We start from the raw sequence: 16,923 nt of genomic DNA on the forward strand, positions 1-16,923 counted from the left end.
GGTGGCTTAGCGGGTTAAAGCCTCTGCCTTCGGCTTGGGTCATGATCCCAGGGTCCTGGGATTGAGCCCTGCGTTGGGCTCTCTGCTCAGCGGGGAGCCTGCTTCCCTTCCCCTCTCTCTGCTTGCCTCTCTGCCTACTTGTGATCTCTGTCAAATAAGATAAGTTGTTTGGGAAAAGAAAGAAAAATAAAGTGGAGAGAATTTGCTCAGGCTGGAGACTAGAACAAAGCCCTGTGCTAGATTTACAGTATTTTTTGATCTATTAGAAGAAGTTGTATCCCAAAATTTTTTAGAAGAAAAATCCCTGTGTTTATACAAAAAATAAAGTTAGATACAATGAAGGATAAAATATAGCTATAATAATGTAGGTTCAAAAAGATTTTTTTTATGAAAGGTATTATTAAGATAAACTAGTTAATAAATGTTAAAAGAGGAAAGAATAAAAGTTAAAAATTTAGAATAACAAGGGGTGCCTGGGTGGCTCAGTGGGTTAAGCCGCTGCCTTCGGCTCAGGTCATGATCTCAGGGTCCTGGGATCGAGTCCCGCATCGGGCTCTCTGCTCAGCGGGGAGCCTGCTTCCCTCTCTCTCTCTCTCTGCCTGCCTCTCTGCCTTGTTGTGATTTCTCTCTGTCAAAAAATAAATAAAATCTTTAAAAAAAAATTTAGAATAACAAAAAATACAATTAAAAAAATATGCACCGCCCTTGCCAAGGACCTGGGTAAGTAATCTGCTTGGTTTCACTCTTGGGAGCTTTTGTTCCCTAAAAGCTTTCTGTAGAGTTCCGAAGGACAGGAATGAAAATGGCGGCCTCCCAATCTCCAGCCCGGAGGAGAGGAGAGCTCAGGGCCCCACTCCTCAGTGCACCCTCTGAGAAAAGCTCTCAATCACTCCTGTCTCCCTGGCCTCTGGCTGCACACTAAGTTCCCCCAGCCTGTGACCGAGAGTCCCTGTCTTGGGCATACAGCCCTGCCTGTAGTCTCCAAACCCAGCAGATCCATGCCGCTCTTCCGGGGAGTTCTCCCCAGATCTGCCACTTGTGAGGTCCCTACCTGACTGTGCCACAGATCACAGTTTAAGGTAACCCCAAGCTGAGAGCTCACTCCTTGGCTCCGTCTCTGTAGCTGGTTTCCCTGGTCTAATACCTGGGAGCTCTGCTACACTCAGACACCCCCGATCCTTCAATGACCCCACAGGACCTGAGACCACACTGTCCCTGCAAGGGCTCCAACCCCTCTTAGCCTCTGGAGTGATGTCCCTCAGTGGAGCAGACTTTTAAAAGTTCAGATTTTATGCTCCATTGCTCTGCCGCTTGCCGGTAGCCGGCCCCTCCCCCCATGGTCTATCTTCCCGTCGCTTTGTATTCACTTCTCTGCCAGTCCTACCTTTCAGAAAGTGGTCGATTTTCTGTTTCTAGAATTGCTGCTCTTTTTCTCTTCGCTCTCCTGTTGGATTTGTAGGTGTTCAGAATGGTTTGATAAACTGTCTGATCTCCTGCTACCTGATGTCATCTCAGCCTGCTACTTCTCCACCATCTTGACCCCTCCCAGCTCTCTAAGTGTTTTCTAATTTCTCTTAGAAATTAGATTTTCCTTTAGAAATTAGTGATTTCTTCTCAGATCCAATGGTTGCTTAAATGTGTATTATTTAGGGTGTCTAGTTGGCTCAGTCAGTTAAGCATCTGCCTTCGGCTCAGGTCATGATCTTAGGGTCCTGGGTTCAAGCCCCACATTGGGCTCCCTGCTCAGTGGGGAGTCTCCTTCTCCCTCTTCCTCTCCCCCCTGTTGATGCTTTCTCTCTCTTTCAAATAAATAAATAAAATATATTTTTTAAAGTGTACTGTTTGATATCCACAGTTTCAATAATTTTCCAGTTTTACTTCTATGATTTCTAACTTCGTCTGTGTGGTCAGAGAAGATAATTTGTGTGAAATCTATCTTTGAAACCTATTGAGACTTAATTTGTGACCTAACATAAGATACATCCTGGAAGGTACCCCATGCTCATTTGAAAAAAATGCTTGTATTGTTAGGTAGAGTTTTGTATATATTTATTAGGTTTAGCTGGTGTGTTGTGTTTATGTCCTTGCATATATTTGGTATGGTTACACTATCCATTATTGTCAGTAGGATCCTGTAGTCTCCAACTATTATTTAGAACTTCAGTTTTTCCCCTCAATTCTGTTGGTTTTTGCTTCATATATTTTCATAGTCTGTCTTTAGGTTCATAAATGTTCATTATAGTCTCATCTTCTTGCTCCAGTAAACCTTTTATTAATATATATAATGTTCTTCTTTGTCTTTTGTAACCTTTTTTGGTTTAAAGTTCATTTTGTGGGGCACCTGGGTGGCTTAGTCAGTTGGGCACCTGCCTTCAGCTAGGGTCATGATCCCAGGGTCTGAGGATCAAGCCCTGCATCAGGCTCCTTGCTCAGAGAGGTGCCTGCTTCTCCTTCTCTCTCTTCCTGCTGCTCCCCCTGCTTGTGCTCTCTCTTTCTGTCAAATAAATAAATAAAATCTTAAGGAAAAATAAAACAAGGTTTTTTGTCTGTTAGTTTAGCCATCCCTGCTCTCTTTTAGTTAGCCACCCCTATTCTCTTTCAGTTTGCATTGAATATCTTTTTCCATCCTTTCACTTCCAACCTGTTTGTGTCGTTGAGTCTCAAATAAGTCTCTTATAGACAGCATATAGGTGGGTCATGTGTTTTCGTCCATTCTGCCAGTCTTGTCTTTTGATTGGAGAATTTACATTTACATTAGGGTAATTACTGATAAGGAGGGACTACTGTCATTGTGCTATTTGTTTTCTGTATGTGCTGTAGTGCTTTTGTCCCTCATTTCTTGCATTACTGTCTTCTTTTGTGTTTAGTTGAGGTTTTGTGTTGAAATGTTTAAATTTCTTTTTCATTTCCTTTTGTGTATCTTCTTATACCTACTTCCATTGTGGTTATCAGGGGGATTACATTTAACTATCTAAAGTCATAACACTCTAGCTTAAATTTATACTAGTTTAACTTAAATAATATACAAGAAGTCAGTTTCTTTACAGTTTTGTCCCCATCCCTTCCAGTTGTTGATTATAAAGAATTACAGTAGTCTCCTTTATCCATGGTGAATATGTTCCAACACCCCAGCTGATGCCTGAAACCACAGATAGTACTGAACTCTATATATACTGTATTTTTCCTATACATACATACCTGTGAGAAAGTTTAATTTATAAATTAGGCACAGTAATAGATCAACAATAACTAATAATAGAATAGAGCAGTTACAATAGTATACTGTAATAAAAGTTATATGAATGTGGTGGTCTGTCTTTCACAAAGTATCTTATTATATTATACTCACCCTTCTTGTGATAATGTGAGATAATAAAATACCTACATGATAAGATGAAGTGAGGCATGTGTTGTAGGCATTATGACATAGCATTAGGCTACTGACTTTCTGACAGTACATCAGAAAGAAGATCACTGGCTTCTGGACCACAGTTGACCATGGGTATGTGAAACCATGGAAAGCAAAACCATAGACAAAGAGGGACTATTGTACATCTTTACACATTGTGTGACCCAAAACATACACAAACAATCTTTTTAAATGTATTAGTTTCCTAAACTGTATAGAAAACAGGATGTGGAATTACAAGCCAAAATTAAAATAACACTAGCCTTAAATTAATAATAGTCTTTTTTAACTGTATTATATAGAAAACAAAAAGTACAGTTACAAATCATTGGTACAACAATAATGGCTTTTATAATTTCCCATGTATTTACTTCCATTGAGATCTTTATTTCTCCACAGGGCTTCATGTTACTATCTGGTGTTTTTATTTCACCCTACAGAATCTTCATGAGCATTTATTCCAAAACAGGTCTAGTGGTTGCAACCCCCTCAGCTTTTGTTTATATGGGAATGTTTTACTTCTCCCTCACTTTTGAAGGACAGTTATGTTAGATGTAGGATTTTTGTTTTTGTTTTTTTTTAATATTTTATTTATTTGACAGAGAGAAATCACAACTAGGCAGAGAGGCAGGCAGAGAGAGAGGAGGAAGCAGGCTCCCTGCTGAGCAGAGAGCCCGATGCGGGGCTTGATCCCAGGACCCTGAGATCATGACCTGAGCCGAAGGCAGAGGCTTAACCCACTGAGCCACCCAGGTGCCCCAGATGTAGGATTTTTGGTTGACAGATATTTTTCTTTGAGTGCTTGAACTTTCCACTGTCTTCTGGCCTTCAAAGTTTTTGATGAGAAATCTAGTCATAGTCTTTTTAAGGATCCCTTCTATGTGTAATTCATTTCTTTCTTGTTACTTTCAACATTGTCTCTTTAACTTTTGAAAGTTAGATTATGTGGGCCTGTATGGGTCTCTTTGAGTTAACCTTACTCAGAGTTCATTGAGCTTCTTGGATGTTTATATTTGTGTCTTTCATCAAATTTGGGAAGTTTTCAGCCATTATTTCCTCAAATATTCTCTCTGTTCTTTCTCTCTTCTGGGACTCCTATGATGCATATGTTGGTCCCTGTCCACAAGTCCTTAAGGCTCTGTTGATTTTTCTTCCATCTTTTTTCTTTCTGTTTCTGAACTTTGATTGTCCTCTCTTCAGGTTTACTGATTCTTTCCTCTGCCTGCTTAAATCTGCCTCAAATCCACCTATTGAAGTTTTCATTTTGGTTATTGTACTTTTCAGCTCCAGAATTTCTTTTCCGTTTCTCTTTAGGTTCTCTCTTTGTTGAGATTTCCATTTTACTCACACATTTTTTTTTCACTTTCTCTATGTCTTTAGTTCTTTGAACACCTTTAAGACAGTTGTTTTAAAGTAGTTGTCTAGTATATTTGCCATTAGGTTTTTCCACAGACAGTTTCTGTTGATTTATTTTTTCTTTGAAAGAATCATAATTTCCTGTTTTTTTGTATGCCTTATGATTTTTTTTTATTGTTTTTGTTGGATGTGGATATTTGAATCTAATAATGTGGTAACTCTGGAAATCAGATTCTCTTTCTTACCCAAGGTTTACTGTTTTTTTGTTATTGTTTTTATTTTTTTATTGTTTTAGATGTCTCTGTGCCAAGAATCAGCCTAAAGTATAAACTTAATGTCTTCTCAGTGCATTTCTGAGCTTTTGCCCTGGGTATACAATGTCACTTTCTGATTTTACTACAAATGCAACGGCTTTTAAGTGTCCTAGTCTTTAATGGCTGACTCTCAAAAGAGGAAAAAGCAAAAGGTGAAAAGAGGGCCCTTGAAATCCTATGAAATTCATTTCAGCCAAAGGATAAAGGGCTTGTAACAGGGGAAGGAAATGTCACTTCGTTGCATCTCTCTGTTCAGAAGCAGCAGTTAATAATCAGAACACACAGGGACACCTGGGTGGCTCAGTTTTTAAGTGTCTGCCTTCCCCTCAGGTCATGATCCCAGGGTCCTGGGATCAAACCCCACCAAGACTCCCCACATTGGGCTCCCTGTTCAGTGGGGAGTCTGCTTCCTCTTCTTCCTCTGCCTGCTGCTCATCCTGCTGTTCTCTCTCTCTCTCTCTCTTACCCCCACCCCTCAAAACACGGTTACCCAATATTTGGAGTACAGAGTCCTTTTCCCCATCCTAGCTCCCACAGTTGTGAAAGTTGCTCCAGGAACATATGCACAGATGCTTGCCATATAATTGAGGATAGGGGATAAGTAACTGCTACTATGGTAAGTGCTGAAATTGACCAAAATTAGTCTCGATTTACAATCCAAGTCTTCCCCTAGAGGTTACAAGCCTTCAATAGATTCCAGAGTTCCAAAATAGTTACATCAATTGTATGGGCAATTGTATGGGCAATCTGGATGGGCAATTGTTGTTTAGGTGGGGAGACCAATGCCTGGTGCTTCCTTTTCCACCATCTTCCCAGAATCTTCCTGTTGTGGTTTTTTTTTTTTTTTTTAAAGATTTTATTTATTTATTTGACAGAGATCACAAGTAGGCAGAGAGGCAGGCAGAGAGAGTGAGAGGGAAGCAGGCTCCCTGCCGAGCAGAGAGCCCGATGTGGGACTCGATCCCAGGACCCTGAGATCATGACCTGAGCCGAAGGCAGCGGCCTAAACCACTGAGCCACCCAGGCGCCCTTCCTGTTGTGTTTTAAATCATGCAAACCAAACATTTGTCTCTTCCTAAGTTACCAAGGGTCTAGAACATATTTTGTATCTTACTGAATGACTTTTGGGGATCTTCAGATAGTTTTATATGTAACTTTTCTCCCTTTATAAGGGTAGTCACTTTTATTCACAGATTCCTAATATCAAGCCATCCTTACATTACTAGAATGTACTACTCTGACCATAACTATTGAAGCAAATGTAAACAATAAAACTTGACCCCAAATTGCATACTACACTAAGTTCTTATTTAAAAACAATGCCATGGGATGCCTGGGTGGCTCAGTGGGTTAAAGCTTCTGCCTTCAGCTCAGGTCATGATCTCAGGGTCCTGGGATCAAGCCCCGCATCGGGCTCTCTGCTCAGCAGGGAGCCTGCTTCCTCCTCTCTCTCTGCCTACTTCTCTGCCTACTTGTGATCTCCGTCTGTCAAATAAATAAATAAAATCTTAAAAAAAATAAATAAAAACAATGTCATTACTATTTTACAGATGCACATGAGTTTCAACTTGATTTTTCTTCTGTTCTGAGCACTAATTGTATGATATCTTCATTCTTACTGTGACATTTGAAACCTTGGGCTTATTCCCAGAATGTAGAAGAGAAAAATCTTGATAATAAAGAAATAAGGTAGAACCCTTAAATATACTTGATCCCAAAGAATGCCAGAAAGGAAAAAAAAAAAAAAACAAAACAAAGAATGAGTCAATTAGAAAACAAATTGTAATGTGGAAGATTTAAAACCACAACATATCAATAATCACATTATATGTAAATACTCTAAACACGCCAATTAAAAAAAAAATAGGAACAGCCTCAGACAGAACAGATACCATTGGAAATCAGGATAGACTTTAGATAATCACTGTGAATGTAGATGAAAAGGCAAGGACATTAAAGCAATTAGAAGTATGTATTAGCTATAGAAGACAGATAATTCAACATTAGGGTAATGGGAAGAAAGGAATGTACTCAAATATGTAAGAAAAAAGTCCCTGAAATGAAAAAAGAAAATCAAGCAGTTCAAACTAAGAATATTATACTTTGGTGAGATTTCAGGCAGATACATCAAACATTAAAGCCCTCAGACAATATAACATCTTTGAGCTTTTCATGGAAAAAATATTAATAATGATTGTATATAAAAGTCTCCTCCAAAATGAAGAATCTTACAGAAAAACAAAGAAGCATGGTGTTAACAATCTGTTTGTGAATCAACTAATGGTGAACAACTTAGAAATTATGACTAGAAAAGTAATTGGGTATTAACTTGGATAATATAAAAGCAACATAATGGTATTAATAATTGGAAGTTGGAGGAAGGGGAGATGGAGAAAACATCAGTCATTATCTTTCAAAACAGAGTCAGTAAATCCTGTATAAAAGGAATATAAAAACCTGAATATTTTTTTATAATCTCTTAACCTTGAAGGGATCTTTTAGGAAATGACCTGTGATTAAGAAATAAATATTTGTGGGGCACCTGAGCGACTCAGTCAGTTGAACATCTGCCTTTAGCTCAGGTCATGATCTCCAGGTATTTTATACATATAACATACAAATATGTGTTAATTGATAGTTTATGTTATCAGTAATGCTTCCAATCAGTAATAGGTTATTAGTAGTTAACTTTTGGGGAAGTCTAAAGTCATACATGAATTTTCATCTCTATAGTGGGTAAGGCCGCCAACCCATACACTGTTCAAGGGTCAACTGTATGAATCTAGATTAGTTAACAATAATAACTACATTTTTCTTTATACTCATCTATACATTTTTTCATTTTTATTTTTTTTTAAGCTTTTGGTCTAAAATTGTAACCCAAATCATGACCTTTAGAGGCTTTTATGTTACTGGAAAACTGAAGCAGAAAGTATGCCTAAGAATAGCCTACTGTGTAAATAAAACATTCAGGCAAGCACAGTGGCTAAGAAATTTTAATTTGTGGAAACAAAATTTTTGTGTTAACGTCAAGTAAATAAACTAATCTCTGAAGGGTCCAGTTCATTTATCAAATCTGTACTAACACCTCAGAGATTTCACACATTCAGCCTCTCCTAGACTTCATTGGAGAAGCAAAGCTAAACAGATCAGGGTCATTAGCGTAATTCATTTTCCTGACAGTACTGGGTGCTATTCATAGTCATGAGACTGCAGTATTAATAAATACATCACTGACGACCAAGATAAGAATAACACATTTTCTTTAAAATAGTGTTTTCCTATATCCAGGCATCCTCTTTTACTCTCTCTCCCTTGCCCTCATCCTGCCCACAACTGCCAGAAAAATGGGACTCTATTGATCTTACCTATATATTCATGTGACATTACCTCATTAAAAAGGAAAAAAGTAGAACCTTCCTCTTCCACTCCAAATTTTTAAGTAAATTTGTCTTCCCTAGAGATGCTGTGACTCTCGGAGCTTTGATCCTCTTTGACAAGTACAGCTTTTACTTTTGTCAGTGTTGTCCTCACTGTTACTTTTTATTCCCACTCCCCTCACTTGTATTATCTGCAAAAGAATGAAAGATTAGGCTGGTACTTGGGCAGGTCATGTGCTACCAACATACAACTGAGTAGTTTTCTACCCTACGCGGTGATATAGGTGCTTGGTATAGTGTGAGCTACACTCAGGTGGTTTTAGTTTCAAACCACTTCTTTATTTTTCCTTCTGTAGTATCTTTTCCAAATTTTTGTTTAGTTTTTGAAAAAAAAATTCATTCACTCAAGTATTTATTTGTGTGTCCTCTACTATGCCAAAAAGTGCAGAATAGAGCTCAAAGCTCTATCTTATTATATCTGCTGAAGTGGCAGCCTCATAGTTAATATAATGTATAGTCAGTGGTCAGTGATCAGTTTCAGGTTATTCAATCTTATACATTTATTACTTCACTAGCTATTTAGCCCACAACATTACATTATAAGTCTTAAGTACTTTATATGATCCACTATGCAAATCTTTGTGACTCTTCTTGTCCTTCCCCATCTTATCACTTTTATATAATTTATTTCCTTTTTAGTGACTTAACTCTCATTATTCTTCAAGAACTGTAATCTTTTCTGACTCCGTGTCTATGTGATTAAGGTCACTGTGAATTCTGACCTGGTCCCTCTCAGTGCTAGACATATTCCCTTCCTTTCTTCTGTCTTGTCCTGCCATGAAAATTCTCTGTTGAGCTCTGAAGGAGAGATGGAAGAGAGACATTCATTTAAATGATTTCTAAGTTCTTGTTCCCATAGTTAAAATTGTTGCAATATCACATCTGGACAATTGGCATTTATCATTAGAATGTAGTTCATTCTTAGAGCTGTGGCATTGGATTCCTTGAGTTGACTGTGCGTGTAGTCATCCTGACAGGTTTGTTCAGTAAAACATGGCTTTCCTATTAAGTTTAAATGATCACTACAGTGAAAGACCTACAGCTGGAATGGAAGAAAAGCTGCAAAGAATTACTTAAATAAAGGATGGTATTTGGCAGACTGGGGCTGGAGCAAAAGAAGTGTGAAACAACAGGTGCATGGGGTTATCAGCATTTTTAATTAACATCTGTTTTTAGCCTGAAGCACTTTGCTAAGAATGCTTCACCAGTACCTGTATTCAGAGATAAACACAGAATGTTGAGAAGCAGCTGAGTAGTAAGAAGTTAGTGAAACATAAAGCTTTTCCTTGAGAGGGAATAATACTGGAGGTTACTCACTGGATATAGACATCTAAGGGAAACCCCTGTTAAAACAGTATGTTTTTATTTCATCTATTTTGATACTTAATATGTATGTAAAGTCACAGTAAAGGTATGAAAGCCACAATCCATAATAATTAATGTGTTCACTTCTGCTTATACCTGGTCTTGGAACTTGGAAGTGGTTCTGAGAGGATTTTTGCTTTTTCTGCATTGTTTGAATTTTGAAAAGGAGACAATATTTATGTCTTACATTCATAATTATAATAAAGAATAAAAACAATAATCTATGGCATAAGGTATTGTGGCAATTTAAGAAATTTTCATGTTGGGAAAAATGGAACAAATTCAGAAGATAAAAACAAAGCAAAGGTTTGGGCAAGGGAATAAAAGTTTTCTTTTTTCATTTTATTTTTATTTTTTTCAGTGTTCCAAAATTGATTGTTTATGTACCATATCCAGTGTTCCATGCAATACGTGCCCTCCATAATACCCACCCCCCCACTCCCCTCCCCTCCAAAACCCTAAGTTTGTTTCTCAGAGTCCACAGTCTCTCATGGTTTGTCTCCCCCTCCGATTTCCCCCAACTCACTTCTCCTCTCCATCTCCCAATGCCCTCCGTGTTATTCCTTATGCTTAAGTAGTTTTCTTGATCAGTTTTTGTTAGATATAAAAATGTTCACTGATGACATCTAACATTGAGACCCTAAACATAAAATAAAACCAGTTCATAACTAAAGACACAGGCTTCCATTATTTTGCCTTTAGTCTAATGCAAAGCTAAGGTTTGGTTTGTTTTGCATTATTTGCAGAAAGAAAAATTTCTTGGAAATTTTTTAATGGATATTACTTTTCTACATATATCCTATATTCAACTCTCCTAAGAAATGTTATTCTATTAAGAACAATTCTAAAAATCATGGAATTTACATATCAAGAGACATTTTGGTTATTTCCAGGTTGGGGCTATTAAAAATAAAGCTTCTGGGGCGCCTGGGTGGCTCAGTGGGTTAAAGCCTCTGCCTTCAGCTTGGGTCATGATCCCAGGGTCCTGGGATCGAGCCCCGCATCAGGCTCTCTGCTCAGCGGGGAGCCTGCTTCCCTCCTCTCTCTGCCTGCCTCTCTACCCATTTAAAAAAAAATAATAAAGCTTCCATGAACATTCATATACAGGTTTTTGTGTAGATGTGGATTTCCATTCCTCTATGATATATGCTGACTGCTTGCAAAGTCATATGTAAAGTTGCATGTGTTCTATTGGAAGCTGCCATACTGTTTTTAGAATGGTTATATCATTTTGCCTTCCAATCAGCAGTATATGAAATAGCTAGTTTCTCCTTATCCTTGCCAGCATTGTCACTGTTTTTCATTTTAGCTGTTATAATAGACGTGTAATACATCGTTGCAGTTTTCATTTGCATTTTCCTGATGGCTAATGATGTTGAGGATCTTTTTGTGTGTTAATTTTCCATCCATATATACTCTGGTGAAATATCTCTTCATGTCCTTTGTCGATTTTCCAGCTGGACTTCTTAAAAATATATTTTTTTAAGTTTATGGATATTCTTTGGAAATACAAGTTTGTATTTTGTAAACATGAGGGAAATATTGCAAGACTATTTGATGACATTGTGGATGTTTAAATGTAGAGCTGGATCCAGAATGATGTGGTTGGATTATGCTAACATTCAAATACTATGGGTATGGTGTTGAGATATGAATATAAAAAAGGAGGGAGGAGAAAAAAGGGAAAGGAAAGAGGGAAGATGTAAAAAAGAAGAAGGGAGAGGGAATAGAGAGAGAATATAGTGGAAGGAAGGAAGAGGGAGGAATAGATAAAGATAATAGGAAGAATGAAGAAAGGGGATAAGTTAAGAGATATAGTGATTCCAAGGAGGAAGGTGAAATAAGTCAAAGCTAAGTACATCCTACCAACAAGGGCTTTTTTGGGGGGCTAGAAAGTATTGCCAGGACTAATAACAAGTACAGACTGGGGCAGACTATTAAAGTAGTTTGGGGGATGAGGGTAATGAGTTGTAATGTGCAAAGAAAATGGAGAAGAATTTGACTTCAACTGTATCTAAGCTGTTGGTGGTAGAGTTAAAATAGAATTGGAATCAAGGGATATGATTCTTCATCCCAGTTTTACCAAAGACTAAGGGGTCTTTGATGGACTCTTTATCTGTAAAATGGAGATCAAACTCTTGGGAGTGCTGTAGCCATTAAAACAATTATTAGAAAACACTTTTGCATTTGTAAGTTACTCAAAAATAAAAATTGTGATTGCTAATTTAAAAAAGAACTTTGGGAAATAGCAGGACTGGAAATGTTAAATGAATGCAGATATAACCATGATATAACCATGATTTTGAAAAAAAGCCAAAAAACTTTGCTAATTTGCATTAAAGGAACTAGTTCCTTACTAGTTTTTCATTAGTGTAGCCATCATTAGATACCAGCTAGGATATAGCAGGAGTCAGTAAATTCATATCCAGTTCACCTTATTTTTAAGGAATGAACACAGGTTTCCAAGGCATAGAGCTAACACCCTCCAGGTTGGAGAATGTGTCATCCCTATATGTGTGTCCCTGGTCTTACTAGGGGCCAGGAAAAGGTCTGGCACATAGAGGTTGTCTTTGTCCTTTTGGGCCACACTGTCAAGATACCACTGACTGGATGGCTTATAAATAACAAAAATTTATTTTCCATAGTTCTGGTGGTTGGGAAGTCCAAGATCAAGGGTACCAGATTGTTCACATTTGGGTGAAAGCCATCTTCTGGTTTCATAGTCAACACATGTCCTCACGAGGTTGAAGGGGTGAGGGAGCCCTCTCAAGCCTCTTTTTTTAACGGCATTAATCTCATTCATAAGGGTCTGCTCATGACCTAATCACCTTCCAAAGGCTCTACCTAATGGTCCAGATGCCATCATGTTGAGGATTAGGTTTTCAAAACAAAAATTTGGGGGAGGCACATGATGTGATGAGTACTGGGTGTTATACACAACTAATGAATCATTGAACACTATGCCAAAAACTAATGATGTACTATATGTTAACTAATTAAATTTAAATTAGAAAATAAAAGGCTCAGTGGATATCTATAAAAAATTTAAAAATTGAAACAGAAATTTTGGAGGGACATAAGCATTCAGACCATAGTAGAGGTCATGTGCACAACTTAGGAGACACTGGTTCCAGTCTCCTCTCCTCTTTGCTTTTCAACCCAGATTAAATCGGAACAATCAGTTTATGTAAATTTTTAACAGATTTATTAATCACAGACATTAGTAATATGTCAGAAGATTCTAGCTGGGCTTGAAAAAAGCATAGAAGATACTAGAGAGTCCCTTTCTGGAGAAATAAAAGAACTAAAACCTAACCAAGTTGAAATAAAAAAAGCTATTAATGAAGTGCAATAAAAAATGTAGGCTCTTACTGCTACGATAAATGAGGCAGAAGAGAAATTAGTGATATAGAATACCAAATGATGGAGAATAAAGAAGCTGAGAAAAAAAGAGATAAACAACTACTGGACCACAAGGAGAGAATTCGAGAGATAAATGATACCATAAGATGAAACAGTATTAGAATAATTGGGATCCCAGAAAAAGAAGAAAGAGAGAGAGGGGCAGAAGTATATTGGAGCAGACTCTCATGGTTTGTCTCCCCTTCCAATTTCCCCTTAAGGAAAAAAAATATATATATTGGAGCAAATTACAGCACAGAACTTCCCTAATTTGGTGGAGGGAACAAGCATCAAAATCCAGGAGGCACAGAAAACCCCCCTCAAAATCAACAGAAATAGGTCCACATCCCATCAACTAACAGTAAAACTTACAAGTCTCGTGACAAAGAGAATCCTGTATGCAGCTTGGGACAAGAAGTCTGTACATACGATGGCAGAAATATTAGTATGGCAGTGGACCTATCCACAGAGACCTGGGAGGCCAGAAAAGACTGGCATGATATATTCATCACTAAACAAGAAAAATATACAGCCAAGAATACTATATTCAGCTAGGCTGTCACTGAAAATAAAAAGCTTCCAGGACAAATGAAAAATAAAAGAATTTGCAAACACCAAACCAGCCCTACAGGAATATTGAAAGGGGTCCTCTAAGCAAAGAGAGAGCCTATAAATAACATAGACCAGAAAGGAACAGAGACAATATACAGTAACAGTCACCTTACAGGTAATACAGTGGCACTATAACTAATATATTTCAATAGTTACCCTGAATGTAAATGGGTGAAATGCCATAATCAAAAGACACAGGGTATCAGAATGGATTAAAAAAACAAGACCCATATATATGCTACCTGCAGGAAACTCATTTTAGACCCAAAGATACCTCCAGATTTAAAGTGAGGGGTGGAAAACAATTTACCATGCTAATGTACATCAAGAGAAAGCTGGGGTGGCAATCCTTTTATCAGATAAATTAGATTTTAAGTCAAAGACTTTAACTAGAATCTTCTGACATATTACTAATGTCCATATTGGTTAGGTCCCTAGCTATCGGTACTGCCTCTTGTTCTTTTTTTTTTTTTTTTTTTTTTTTTTGAGGCCGCTTTCTCATTTTATCCAGAGAAGAATAGATGAATGAGAGAACAAAATACTGAAATGGTAGCAATGACCCCAGGAAAGTCTACACTAACTAAATTAGAAGAAGCCAAAAACTGGGGTTGGAGGGGGAGAAGAAAGGAGAAAAAAATATCTGTATATACATACACACACATATATGCATGTACATATATACACACATATATATATGGTTAGATCTCTAGATATATAGAGACCCATATGTATTAGATCTGTATGTGTATATAAGATTAGATTGTTAAATAGAACAAAGCAACACAGTTGATTTTGGGTGTATTTTGGTCTATTAGAAGAAAGTGCCAAAGATAAATTCGAAATGGATAAAGACCTCAACGTCAGACAGGAATCCATCAGAATCCTAGAGGAGAACATAGGCAGTAACCTCTTCGATATCAGCCACAGCAACTTCTTCCAAGGTATGTCTCCAAAGGCAAAGGAAACAAAAGCGAAAATGAACTTTTGGGACTTCATCGAGATCAAAAGCTTCTGCACAGCAAAGGAAACAGTCAACAAAACAAAGAGGCAACCCACAGAATGGGAGAAGATATTTGCAAATGACAGTACAGACAGAAGGCTGATATCCAGGATCTATACAGAACTTCTTAAACTCAGCACACACAAAACAGATAATCATACCAAAAAATGGGCAGAAGATATGAACAGACACTTCTCCATGAAGACATACAAATGGCTATCAGACACATGAAAAAATGTTCATCGTCACTAGCCATTAGGGAGATTCAGATTAAAACCACATTGAGATACCACCTCACACCAGTTAGAATGGCCAAAATGAGCAAGACAGGAAACAATGTATGTTGGAGAGGATGTGGAAAAAGGGGAACCCTCTTACACTGTTGGTGGGAGTGCAAGTTGGTGCAGCCACTTTGAAGAAGAGTGTGGAGATTCCTCAAGAAATTAAAAATAGGGCTTCCCTATAACCCTGCAATTGCACTACTGGGTATTTACCCCAACGGTACAGATGTAGTGAAAAGAAGAGCCATCTGTACCCCAATGTTTATAGCAGCAATGGCCACGGTCGCCAAACTGTGGAAAGAACCAAGATGCCCTTCAACGGACAAATGGATAAGGAAGATGACTATGGAGTATTATGCCTCCATCAGAAAGGATGAATACCCAACTTTTGTAGCAACATGGATGGGACTGGAAGAGATTATGCTGAGTGAAATAAGTCAAGCAGAGAGAGTCAAGTATCATATGGTTTCACTAGAGCATAACAAATAACATGGAGGACATGGGGAGATGGAGAGGAGAAGAGAATTGAGGAAAATTGGAAGGGGAGGTGAACCATGAGAGACTATGGACACTGAAAAACAACCTGAGGTTTTTGAAGGGGCAGGGGGCGGGAGGTTGGGGGAACCAGGTGATGGGTATTCGGGAGGGCACATATTGCATGGAGCACTGGGTGTAGTGCAAAACCAATGAATACTGTTACACTGAAAAGAAATTAAAAAAAAAAAAAAAGGAACATCCTTACCTTTCCCATAAGGGAAGTCTTCTATAAAAACCCTATCAGATCATTTTTTCCCAAGGGCAAACTTTAATCTCTACAAAGTCTGCCTTAGTTCTTTGAAATGTTTAGTTATATTTGTATCTACATGACAGGACCATAGATAATAAATATTTTGCATTGCTACCATTTAAAAAAAAAAGAAGAAGAAGAAAGTGCCTCCCAAAATTTTAAAGAAAAACAGGTATATCCAAAAATAAGGGTAAACACGATGAAGGGATGGAATATGATTGTAAAGATGAAAATTTAAAAAGGAATTGATAAGTTGGTTGAAAAAAGAAAAAAAGAGAATGTGATTAGGCTGGAGACTAGAACAAAGCTATATGCTAGATTTAGGGTATATTTTGATCTGTTAGAATAAACATCCCAAAATTTTAAGGAAAGAAAAACTTGAGGTTCCTGGGTGGCTCAGAGGGTTAAGCCTCTACCTTCAGCTCAGGTCATGATCTTGGGGTCCTGGGATTGAGCCCCACATCGGGCTCTCTTCTCAGCAGGGAGTCTGCTTCCCCCCGCTCTCTCTGCTTGCCTCTTTGCCTATTTGTGATCTCTCATTCTCTCTGTCAATAAATAAATAAATATTTTAATTAAAAAAAAAACATGTCTACACAAAATAAGGTTAAATACAATGAGGGGATAGAATGACTATAACAATAAAAATTTTAAAATATTTTTAAAAAGTTATTGATAAGATAAAATAGATAAAGGTTAAAATATGAAAGAGGAAAATTTTTTTTTTGAAAGAGGAAAATTTTTAAAAATAGAATAAGAAAACTAAAATTTAAAAATTTAACTTTGAGAGAGGGAGTTGAGGGAAACTAGAAGGGGAGATGAACCATGAGAGACTATGGACTCTGAAAAACAACCAGAGGGTTTTGAAGGGGCGGGGGGGGGGGGTGGGAGGTTGAGGAACCAGGTGGAGGGTAATAGGGAGGGCACGTACTGCATGGAGCACTGGGTGTGATGCCAAAA

The 16,923-nt window shown here is 37.7% G+C and overlaps 1 protein-coding gene across 10 annotated transcripts in view; it reads left to right on the plus strand.

The window, feature by feature from the left end:
- The window catches only part of LOC123925775 (WD repeat containing planar cell polarity effector), a 473,517-nt gene that overhangs the window by 226,281 nt on the left and 230,313 nt on the right, over window positions 1–16,923 (plus strand). The gene's annotated exons all lie outside the window — the stretch shown is intronic.

Source organism: Meles meles, chromosome 15 (genome assembly GCF_922984935.1).
Source record: "Meles meles chromosome 15, mMelMel3.1 paternal haplotype, whole genome shotgun sequence".
In the NCBI taxonomy this organism is placed as follows: domain Eukaryota; kingdom Metazoa; phylum Chordata; class Mammalia; order Carnivora; family Mustelidae; genus Meles; species Meles meles.